This window comes from Lissotriton helveticus, chromosome 1_1, assembly GCF_964261635.1.
Source record: "Lissotriton helveticus chromosome 1_1, aLisHel1.1, whole genome shotgun sequence".
Taxonomy (NCBI): Eukaryota; Metazoa; Chordata; class Amphibia; order Caudata; family Salamandridae; genus Lissotriton; species Lissotriton helveticus.
This window is the reverse complement of record NC_136057.1, coordinates 1,366,783,362-1,366,796,159: the sequence shown is the minus strand read 5'-3', so window position 1 is coordinate 1,366,796,159 and position 12,798 is coordinate 1,366,783,362. Positions and strand designations below refer to the sequence as shown.

The 12,798-nt window shown below is 44.4% G+C and overlaps 1 protein-coding gene across 6 annotated transcripts in view; it reads right to left on the bottom strand.

Moving 5' to 3' along the window:
- DMC1 (DNA meiotic recombinase 1) overlaps positions 1 to 12,798 on the bottom strand; it is a 1,265,506-nt gene that overhangs the window by 1,248,465 nt on the left and 4,243 nt on the right. The window lies entirely within an intron of this gene.

Below are 12,798 nucleotides of genomic sequence, written 5' to 3'. Positions count from 1 at the left end.
TGAGTGAGGGGTTACTAATAAACAAAGAAGGACTTTCTTCTCTTTGATAGTGAACCATCCCGCAGAAATCGCTCTCTGAGCATTTTTTCTGGTGGTACTACTTACTTTTGTTAATATAGAGCCTGAAAACTCAACATGACATTTTAAAGACAATGTAGGTTTGCGCTAGAAATCAATACAATTATTTAACCAGTTCTAAAACTAAGGTCAATCTTCTTCATGCTATGAACAGGTCTTGTTGCCATGTTTTGAATACAATCTAGATGTATTATTTGATTCTGTGGGAGCCTGAGCACTAGCAGTCAATTTGGAGTTAATTCTTAATGCAGAATTGCTTTTGTGAAGCTACTTTGTACCGCACGTCAATGTCTTTATTAACTTCTGAAGTCGGAAAAATGCTGCTTGAACTACCAACGCAGTATGGGACTCAAACCTAAGCTCAGCATCCCAAGTTTTATGAAAGAATGTCAGAGTCCCAAAAAGATTGGGAGACTTAGGATGCTTTTCTCTATTCTGTAACTTTTGGCTTGAATCCATAAGAAGCACCTCAGTGTCTTTGCTCCATTAAGGTTGAGACCACTACTGTTCATCCTAAAAGAAATTTCATTTAGGCCTTTCCTTAGGAATAGAAAATCATGTTTGGTAGTTTTATACGCAAATACAGCTTGGGTACCATCTGTGGTGAGTAGTATTTCAGATCTATGGCACTGATGATCATAAACAGTGGGATGATACACACATTAAATAGCAGTGATTACCATTGTTACCTTTGTGACATTCCATACTAATTTTCCTCCTCAGAGGATATAAAAGGGACATACGTAATATGATTGCTTTATCCCTTGACAGAAAATTGAAATCATTCTTAATAGGCATGGTCCACTTTAGCTATGACATTAAATCCTGTTGAGATGCTTTCTGAATTCAGTTCAATCTCCCAAGAGCTGCCCTCAAGACATGAAATCCAATAAATGTGACTCTCCAGACAATCTTTTTCTAGCTATATGTGTAGTGTCTTGCGAGTTAGAAATAATGGAACCCTTTTGGCTCTTGCTTGACTCCGTAGAACGTGACAAAAGTAACTGCTTGGGATGCACTGAAGACTGGTGTAGAATGTTGAGTTTGCAGCGACACACAGACAAATTAAAGCTTGGAATACTAAGCTCAGAGCGAGGCGTAGTCCTGTGCGGGCCCCCAGGCTGGGAGGACGCTACAACTGGCGACGAGGTAGGGGGATAAGTAACCTGAAGATCAACAGTGTTCTACCAGAGAGTTTGCTGTGCCACGTGTGTTGCAGTCGAAGTACGGAACCAATGCCTAACCCATGTGGAGTTAAAGTGCAACTCCAGCCGCTTTAAAGAAGTTAGAAACAATAAAAGCTTTGCAAATAAATTTACATATTGATGACTGAGAACCTGCTGGTCAGACCAGGTACCCTGCTGCTACGCAAGATACAGTTATACATAATACAGAGCATTAACGCTGAAGGCAGATACAACCAGGATTTCAAAGCGCAGCTAATAATAATCATGTATTGCAAGATAACGCTACAATTAAGACAAAGAGTGTGCAAAGAGCCACCAAAGGATAAAACAGGTATTTACTCACCAGAACCTGAGTAAAGTGAGCCGGTACAACATCAGCGCCAGTCGCCACAAGCCGCAGGGTTGGTGCTTAAAGGGCTGGTGGGTCTTGTCAAGCCGACTGAAGGGCCAGGAAGGTGATCGGAACAGGAGCATAGCAGTGGGCTACAATCAGAACAGTCGCAGATATCTTTGGAATAGTGAAAAAAAGCTTTTCAAATGGAGGGCAAGATCGAGGTAGTCTTTCCAAAAGTCACGGCTCCAGAGGCCAGCACATCTCAAGGTGCTCACATGAACAGTTTCAAGATAAACAGCCGAGTGAGTCAGAGAGAGCTCCACCCTCAATGTCAGCGACACCAAGAAATGATTACAACACTGCTGTTTCCCTGAACCACCACCACGGTTTTGATACCGCCAAAGAGCAAAATATTGGTGATAGATGTGTCGTAATTTGGCAGTGACTAGGTTAGCATTTAGCTCAGCTACACGAACTTTCGTGTTTAAATTGACCATACTTGCGGGGGCCATTTTGTATTTCCTGGCTTCCATTTCAATGAACATGCGGCCTCGTGGTCAGCATGCCCTTTTGTCCTTTCTTTGTACCAATGACCATTTAATTTGCCCAGCAACAGGCTATTTTTAGCACTGGTCAAGCTCACGCATGCGTACTCGAACATTTAGATTAATGAGTGGTCACCTCTTAGGAATGTTCTCTAAAACTGACCAGTGGTACTAAACTCCTCCCACATGTTGGCTGTGTTTCTAAAATGTCCTTATATGTATCTAAACTGTGCAAAAGTATACCGCCTACCTTTTTATTACTGTCTAAACTGTATAAAAGAGGTCACACACCGATGTCTGGTGTGATACTTCTTGCATTACCGAAGGGTGCTGTAGGAATGTACCACCACCCCATGGGGTCTTAATAAACTTGTCTTTTGCATTTCCAGTTTCCGTGCCAACTTCTATTCTATGGTGTTCGAGAGTCTTTCGCAGAGTATGTAGATCTGACGAAACCCAATACCACAGATGGACTGCTTGGATAGAGACATTTGATGATTTCATAGATGCACTTTAAGAGACTGATAACGAACAGATTATGAAGTATCTCAAATTCTTTCTGGTGATGGTGTAGAAGTCCAAATTCATAGAGAAAATGCTCCGAACTGATAAAGAAGTCACATATCATCAGATTAAAGAAGTGCTGAATCTCAAGTTTAATTCAATGCTACATGTTGATTACGAACGAAACATACTTAACCAAGAACGTCCAAATGTTGGTGATACCACTGATGAATTTGTGCAGAGAATCAACACACTCATCAGACATTGTAAGTTCAATTAACCCCTTCGCTGCGGCGGGGGGGGGGCCGAGCGGCGCTCGCATGCTCGTGACGTAGCCGCTCCGTCACGAGCCGCGGTTGAGCTGCGCTCATGACAGAGCGGTTCCGTCATGGCCCCGCCCGCTCAATGGAACGTCCAGCGCAGGCGCGGAATTCGCGCCGCGCAGGTGCGCCGAGCGGGCCATGACGGAACCGTTCCGTCATGAGCACAGCTCAACCGATGCTCATGACGGAGCGGCTCCGTCATGAGCATGGAAGCGGTTAATTTAATGATGAATAAGCTATGCATCTGAGAGGTATTGACGGATGCTTGTCAGATTCATTTAAAAGATGAATGCTGAGAGAAACTCCTAGTCTGGAGTGAATGTTAATGGCACCAGAGCTGTAAAGCCTGCTGATAGACACGCTGCTGACATGGAGTCCGTAACTGCCCAGAATGAATCAGACGTGAGTGTGAAAAGTAAGCCAAAACAAAAGAATGAAGGACACAAAGTGTTGTCTAAATGTAAAAAGAAGTTCTGTTTTAGATGTGTATTTTTGCTTCCACACAAAAGTAAATGTCCCGCTCTTAGACAGATATGTAAAGGCTGTGGAAAGGAGAACCATTATGTGATGGTTTGCAAAGCAAAGGAAAAAGCAAATGTGTCACGGTGCGAAAAGAAAATGGCCACCAGAAGGGTCCATAAGCAACATTTGACGAACACCGACAAGGCCAAGCGGCAACATCAGTTAAGACAAATCGACACTGAACGAAGTTGATCATCATCTAAATCAGCGTAAAAAGGTCCTTCTGTATCAGTATCAAGTGAAAGTAATGAAAATTACTGGGCCATGTCGATGTTTACCTCAGAAAAAGGTGCACGTGTTGGTTTAGCCACTTGTAAAAACAAATGTAAGTCAAAGAAAGATCGATGTGACACAGCACCACAGTCATTCAAACATTGTCCGAAAATTACACTGAAAATAAATGGTTGTTCATTATCTTTCATTATGGACAGTGGTACATCGATTAACATAAATCCTGAGGAGAAATATAATGAAATATCTCCATTGCAGCAACTTACACCATTGTACACCAATGTGTATACATGGGCTGCATCAACGCCCTTAAAAAGTCAAGGTTCATATATAGCGACAATGAAACACAAGAAAACAAAGGTGCAACCACCCATTCATGTGCTTCAAGGCACAGCTTCTAGTGCCTGTCTACTCAGTTTCAGCACAGCCCCTGATATGGGACTGATCTCTGTAAATTGCAACATGAATGCTTACCACAAAATAGTAAGTCAGTCCTCTTTGTTATTTCATGGCTTCGGAAAGCTTAAGACTATGAAAGTAAAGTTGCATATTAATGAGGACGTCAGTCCTGTTGCTCAAAGACAGAAAAATTGCTTTTCTTTTGCAAGAAGCTGTTGAGAAAGAACTTGATTCGTTACTTAAGCATGATATTATTGGGTGTTCTCCTGGTCTAACGCCATGGGTTTCTCCCATAGTAGTAGTGCCTAAAAAGGACAGTGAAGGAGCTAGGAGCTATACACATATGCATTGACATGGCTGGCTCCTGTTGTACCGAGAGCTTTAACCGCTTAACCGCGACGGCAATTCCGCTGCGGTGCGGCAGTGTAGCGCAGAGGGCGGGGCCGCAACAGCCAACGGACTTGCGCAGCACTACGGAGGTAGTGCGCGTGACGGCCGTTGGCCGTCAGAAGCAGCGAAGGGGTTAAAACTGTCAGGGGTGTCCTTCAACAGTGGATTTTAGCCCCTTTTTAAACAGATTTTAGAGGATAAAAAAATCGATTGGCAGCAGCTTATGGGTGGGCACTGCTTGTTACTGTATGCAGATACTGTTTTAATGGCCAAATCAGCCAAGGGTCTGCAATCCCTTATTAATGAGTTTTTGAAATGTATGGATGAGCTGGACCCGAGTACGAATATTAGCAAGTCGCACATTATGGTAGTTGGCCGTAGAAATACTTAAACTTTATCTTATAAGATAGGGCCCGTGCTCTTACTCAGGTCAAAGCATTTCCATACCTAGGAATACTATTTGACACTAGCTTATGTTGGACAAAGCTGTTTACTGATGAGGTGTTTGTGACCAATAGGTCTATTGATGCACTTTGTTTTTTTTATCAAGACTGTTGAGCAGGCCAGTTAATGCCCTGCTACAAGTGTACTGAGCTAAAACCGTATCTAAAATGACTTAAGGGAGTGAGATTTGGGGGTATGTCAGGCTCAACACTCTCCGAGTAGTGGAAAACAAGTTTTTATAATGATTGCTCTGTGTTACTCAAAATAACCCCACCTATATAGTGTATGAAGAGGTGGGGTCTAACTATGTTAGTGACACCATTGCCGTCTGCCCTCTCTTATGCTGGGTTGACTTATGGGCAAAAAGAGCGAACTGAATAGGGAGATTGTAAAAGATTGCTTATTCCTTGATTTTGCTTTGCGAATTCCCTGGATTAAGTATATCTATAAAGAGCTCCATGCCTTGGGGAGGGAGGATCTGTTTACTTATACAGATAGAATTATAAAAGCTGATCGTGGTTGGCTGAAAGATATTTTTTTAAGAAGCAAAATGTTATCTAGGGAAACAGAAGCTCCCTAGAAGGTTTCGGGCAGAAGTATTTATTATTGAAAAACGGTCCCTACACAGAGCCCTACCCTTACTGTGGTAACGTCTCATCATGCTCGTTTCCTGCTAACCAGATTTAGATCAAATTTGCTACCTCAGCTTTTAGTGTTTCTTGGGGGTGGCATGAGTCTTCCTCCCTAGCACCTTGTGGCTGCGACCAAAGCTCTATGCAGTACACCATGCATTTTGTTCTATTTTGCAAAATGTATGAAGTTCAGAGAAAGGTATATTTAATTCCCCTTCTTAACAAGCGTGGTTTTATACAGGTTCACCCAGCCTTTTTATTTCTGCAAACATTGTCAGAAGATATTTATTTTTAAGCTGTAAAGCGCATGAGGGATTCGATGAGGGACTCATTTAGTTTTATTTTACTGTCTGAAATGCCGGTGATTTCAAGGTATTTTACTAATTTAACTATTTTAAGATTCGTGATGTTTTGATTTAGCTTTTATGGTCATTATATCACTACTGATAAAGATTATTTTGAATTGAACATGATAATGCTCTTACAGAAGTATGTTGTTTACTTGACGAAGCAGGTTTGACCTTGAATGCAGACAAGTGTGAATTCTATAAAATAAAGCCAACATTCTTAGGCCATATCTTTTCTGATGGGGGTATGACACCATATCCTGCTAAAGTACAAGCAATGTCAAATGCTGATCCCCCAAAAGATGTTTCTATGGTGCATTCATTTCTTGGCATGGCCAGTTACTGTTCCAAATACATACAAGACTTTGCCACTGTAAGTGCTCCGTTGCAATACTTGATGAAAAATAATTTTTCATTTCATTGGTCACATGAATGTGAGAAAAGCTTTATAAAAAATTAAACAAGCCATTGCGAACGCAACTGAAATGGCATATTTCAATCCAAAGTTTCATACAGAGGAGGTTGTTGACGCTGGCCCAGCCGGGTTAGGCACTATCCTTGCACAGCACAGCTGACACCCAAATGTATATTGTGGTACATGCAAGTAGAAGTTTGTCCCAAACAGAACGCGCTTACACATAACCTGAAAAGGACAGCTTAGCTGTGGTATAGGCTTGTGAACATTTACATGTATTCCTGTACGGAAACCAAAGGCCAAAATGAAAGATGGGGACTATGGTTGCAAGAGTACAATTACACCATTGTGCATCATCCAGGGAAGGATCAGAACACTGCTGACTATTTTTCCAGAGTGTCTACACAAGGTCACCACCCTCCATCCAAGACAGCTGAGGCCTAAATAACCTTAATTGTAAAATCAAACACACCAGCTGCCATTTCGTTAGCCTAGATTATCACTGCTGCGAGCCATAATAGTGGCATGTTAAAGTTAAATGACATAATTACACATAAAACATAGAAACCTACAAACTCGAAAGCTCACCAGTGATGGTGAATATCAAAAATACGAAATGGTCAAAGATGACGTGTTCATAACTCGGGAAGGATTTATTTTACGAGGGTCGAGAATCTGCATTTACTTTTTCAGTCCACTCAACAATGGACATCACCTGCTGTTGATTATGGACGAATACTCACAATTTCCATAAACTGAAGTTCTTTAATCTACTACTAAAGAACGAGTCATTGAAAGATTAGATGGCCTCTTTGAGACATGGGGTGTTCCAGCCATAGCGAATTCTGGAAATGGCCTGCTTTTTAACAGTCAATAGTTTCAAGATTTCTTGGAGCATCTGAATATATTAATCATCCGAATAGCAGACCTTTGTGGCCGCAGGCTAACAGACTCGTTGAGCTTTTTTGGAGTACGCTAAAGTTAGCATTGCAGCCTGCTATTCTTGAGAAGCTCGTTTTGAAAACAGTATGGAATTCTACCTTGAGAACTTATCGTTCAACAAATCACTCGACCACATGTGAACGTCCCACAACATTGATGTTTGAGAGAGCAATGAACGCCGAGTTACCTCAATGGACCAATCGGAGAAAAAAGATGAGACAGCAACTCATGAGAAGAACTTGGTTAACAAACAAAAGATGAAAGCGTATGCTGACAAAACACGACATGCAAAAAAATAAGGTCTTTAAGAAAGGAGATCCCATTCTTTCATATCAAATGCAGAGAAATAAATCTGATGCTCCATTTGACACAGAACCTTTTCAAGTGGTGTCTACTAAAGATCACATGGCGATGGCCCAGCGCCCTGCTAAGTTTATTACCAGAGACTCTTCTCATTTCAGACACTTAACTAATGGTTGATCAGATCTAACTGTTGTAGGAGAGACTGGGTCTGAAACATCAGTAAATGCTGTTGCCTCTGCACCGTTGACGCACATCCTGGACATTGATGGTGACAGTTCCCAGTTTCCAAGAACAAGATCAGGTAAAACAATTAAAGCATCAAAAAGACTGATTGAAAATATTCAATTGTACATGTAATATATGTCAATTTTGTAAAACCAAAATTAATTTTCTATTTAACAGAGGCGGAGATATAGTGTCTTGAGAGCTAGAAATGATGGAGCCCTTTTGGCTCCTGAGAGACTCCCTAGAATGGTGACTTAAGTTTTAGAGTGGGATGCAATGAAGACTGGTTTAGAATGCCAAATTCTCAACTACACACAGACGAATAAACTTGTGTAATACTAAGGGCCATGTGTGGCAAAGTCCTTTGTGGGAAACCCATGCTGAGGAGGAAACTACAGTATGCTTAATTTAATGGGTCTGCAATAGCCTGTGTTGATTTGAGTTAGTGAACTCTTCACTTTTGTCTGGCTCACTCCCCATAGATTGTAAAAAGGACTTGTATAATCCCTCTATTGAAGAAACCTTCCTTTCACACTTCTGTTTTAAGCAACGGTGCAATATCCCTATTGTCTCTCTGTGCCAGGCTAGCTGAAAAGGTAGTCAACACCCAGATAACAAAGTTCTTCACTGCTAACACTCTTTAATACAGAACATCAGGATGCCCTGACAATCATGGAAAGAATTACAAAGCAATGATACTTGGAGAGAATACCCTTTAGAACATCCCCTCTCCAATGAAACATGCATTTTTTACACTTTTATATATATAGTGCATGCTACTTGGCACACTGTAGCTTTTACGCATGCATAATCCCTTTGAACATGCGGCCCATAAATGCATTTAATAGGAGCCAAAGCCACTCACCAAATACTACTGGTTCACTAGGGACTATACTGCAAGCACGTCCAATGCATACCGGCGTGATTAACACTGTCCAATGCATTCCGGTGGGATTAACACTGCACAATAAGGGCCACTGCAGGGCTACAATGCCGAATTCACTGAGAATCAGACAAATACCCACATCACAATACACACTAATCAGAAATGAATTTCAGCGCTGTACAGAAGTGCACAATCCAGACATCACTAAGCAAAAGAAGACTATATCAACGGATACACCGGTTTTTGTATTTATAAAGTGCTATATTCACCCCTAAGGGCATTTTAGTACTAATAATCACAGGCAGAAGGGACTTAAACTAACTAACGCAAAACGGAAAGATGAGAACTGTAATGGGGCAGGACACGCAGGGGTGTCCCTGTACACACTCTGGCCTGACCATGCCTGTGATCATCTGACCGCAAGTATAAACTGGCATGGCTGCGCTGAGGCAGTCCCGTGCTAGAACCCAATCAAGAGTGTATGTCCTGCATTGAGCGCCACAGTGCTGCACACAGCCTACCCACGTTTCCCGGCACTGATGCATATGGGCCCAGGAACACGACCACTGGGGACACAGGGCGGGATCCGCCAACTGCGACACAGTGCAGGGCAAGCTCGGCTCTGCAAGCAGAAAACAATGTCGCTGGTACCGGCATAGCGCCACCCATCGACTACACTTGATCCCAGTAAGTTTCGGCAGCAGTTTTAGCGGTCCTGCAGCTCATAGCCCACCACCCACACTGCATCCCTATGCCCGTCTCAAGACATGTGCTCAACTAGCACCGTTTTTGGATTCCCCAAAAGTCTGGGGGATAAGGAAACTTCAAGCCTCCATCCCTATGAGCCTGGTATCCATGAGGCAGCAGCCAACAAACACCATACGCATACCCCAAAAGACAGAAAACAGCACAGAGGCCTCGCCCACGCAAAATCCACAGTGGACAAGAGGTGGTAAGAGCAACCATCAAGCTAGTCAAGTGCACCGCCCACACCTGCAAGTAACCTATGACTGCAACGCTAAGCCCGAACAGAACTTAGGAGGACACCGCGCTATCACTAGGCAGAACAAGTGCTGAATGCCGGCACACAGACGTCCATACCCATAATCAAACCTTTTGTAGTTGCAGGCGCACCATTCCTCTCAAACTGCCAAGTGGGCAATGTAGGTAGATCATCTGAAGACATACTTTACTGCAGTGGCATTTGAAGAAGACATGCAACGACCAATGCTCCTACACCTAGGAGGTGCTGCTGTCCACAAACTATCCAAGAAGGTACAAGAAGCAGGTCCTCCACACACCTAAACCACACTGAAAGCGTTCCTCGCAGCTCACTTCGCCCATTTAGCAAATCCGGACTACGAGCAATTCCTGCTCAGACAAGCGCGAAAGACACTGAAGAGTCAGAAGATGAATTTCACACAAAGCTATGCCAACTGGGAACTGGGAGAAGGTGGCCTGTTATATGCTGTCCACTAATTAAAGTGGGCACCTTGTACCAGTCCACATGACCCTTATGATGTATGAGGTTAAAGATAACCTTGTTGAAAGCTATCCTACTGGTAGCTATGGAAAGCAGCCTTCAGGCTTAATCTTGAAGGAATATAAAGCAGCGTGTTTTACCATAATATCACCTCCTGAATAACTAAATGAAGGAGAACCACAAACAGTGCCCCAGAAAAGCTGTCTGGTTCACAACCCACCTCCAAGAAGCCAGACGTACCTGCAGGCGCCTAGAGAAGACCTGAAGAAACACAAAGACACCTGAAAACGACACCACCTACAAGGGCGCCATGCCCGACTACCACCACCGAATCAGAACCAAGAGGACATTCATCCACACCAAAAACCTCGCCAACTTCCCAACTCCAAGGAACTCTTTGCTGTCATCCAGGAATTCACCAACCCTCGCAGCGAAGCCATAGACATCACCCCATCCCAAGACCTCTGCGACAAGCTAGGAACTTACTTCCACCTCAAGATCAAAAACATTTACGACAACTTCATCGACCCGCCACCACACGCCACAGCCAGCCCATCCCCACCTGGACGCCAATCACAGTCGAAGACACAACATCTACCATGAAAGGTATCCACTCAGGGGCCCCTTCCAACCCCTGCCCCCACACCTCTACCACAGAGCTGCCACCACCATCACACCAAAACTACAACGCACCATCAACACCACCCTCGAAACAGGCACCTTCCCAGATGACTGAAACACGCACAAGTCAGGCCCCTGCTCAAGAAGCCGAAAGCCGACCTCATCGACCTCAAAAACTACTGGCCCATCTCGCTCCTCCCCTACGAGGCCAAAGTTGCGGAGAAAATAAGTCAACAAGGAACTGACTCGATTCATCGAAGACAATGCCATCCTCGACTCGTCCCAATCCAGCTTTCCGAAGCAACCACAGGACAGAGACCGCCCTACTCGCCGCCACAGATGACATCTGCACCCTCCTAGACCATGGCCACTCCGCAGCCCTCATCCTACTCGACCTATCAGCAGCCTTCAACACCGTTTCACACCGCACATTCGTCGCCAGACTACGCGACGTCGGAATACAAGGAACAGCCCTACACTTGATCCGATCATTCCTCAATAGAAGAAGCCAAATAATTAGACCACCGCCCTTCTCTCAGACTCCACGGAAATCACCTGCGGAGTCCCAGAGGGTTCATCGCTGAGCCCGCCCCTCTTCAACTTCTCCTTTGGCCCCCCTCGCCGCCATCATCCAACAACAGGACCTCAACATCGTCTCCTACGCTACCCAGCTCATCCTCTCCCTCACCAAAGACCCCGCCACCGCCAGACTCAACTTCCAGAAAGGAATGCAGGAGGTCGCCATCCGGATGACCAACAGCTGCCTCAAACTCAACGCACAGAAAACAGAAGTCCTCGTACTCGGAACCACCCCTTCAGCATGAGACAACACCTGGTGGCCGACAGCCCTCGGAAGCCCACCAACCCCCCTGGATCACACCAAAAACCTTTGCATCGTACTTGACTCATCCCTCCCCATGATCTGACAGGTCAACACCGTCACCTCGAACTGCTTCAACACCCTCTGCAAGACCTTCAAATGGTTCCCCCGGAGTCCAGAAAGACAGTCACCCAAGCACTCATCACCAGCAGACTGGACCATGGTAAAGCACTATACGCCGGCATGAACAAGTCCCTACTCCGAAAACTCCAGATGATACAGAACACCGCACCCCCGGCACCAACACATCAGCCAACACCTGCGGACACTCCACTGGCTCCCAGTGGAGAAGAGAGTCACCTTCAAGATCCTCACCCACTCCTGCAAAAGCCTGCAAAACACAGGACCCAAATACCTCAACGACAGAATCAACTTCCACATCCACTCTTCCCTTGACAACGGTGAAGCCTGCTTACTCATTCTCCTTGACCTCTCGGCTGCCTTTGATACAGTCAACCACAACTACCTTCTTAACTCAATCAGGCCTTAACGGCCAGGTCCTTAAATGGTTCACCTCTTTTCTCCAACACAGAACACAACAAGTCAAACTGAACAACTGTCTATCTAACCCCTCTCCGGTCACCTCACCCTGGGTGTCCCCCAAGGCTCGATTCTCTCCCCTTCACTCTTTAACCTCTTTATGGAACCTCTTGCGCTCATCTTGAAGCAAGATGGAATTAACTACCACCTCTATGCCGACAACACACAACTTTACTATAAGATTAGGTCCGACGCTGATGTACTTCATCTTAACCACACCTTAAACAAGATCCAACACTGGTTTCACACCAACCATCTCAGACTCAACCCCAAGAAAACTGAAATCACCCTCTTCTTCCCTAAAAACAACGGACTTCCCATACAAAACTGGATCTCTGACTTTAATGCGCTCAACTGCTCCCACTCTTTGTCCAACTTAGTGTCAGGGCTTCCAAATCTCGGGCCGAACAAAACCACATTGTTTGTGCCTAAAAAATCAAGATCCCGCTGGTCTAATAACAAAAACCCAACTTGGAACCGCTGTTGGAGACTTTTAGTACACGAGCGGAATTCCAAGATGGCCGCCGACGACGAGAGAGGAGTCGGCGGTCTAGTTGTTTAGCGATC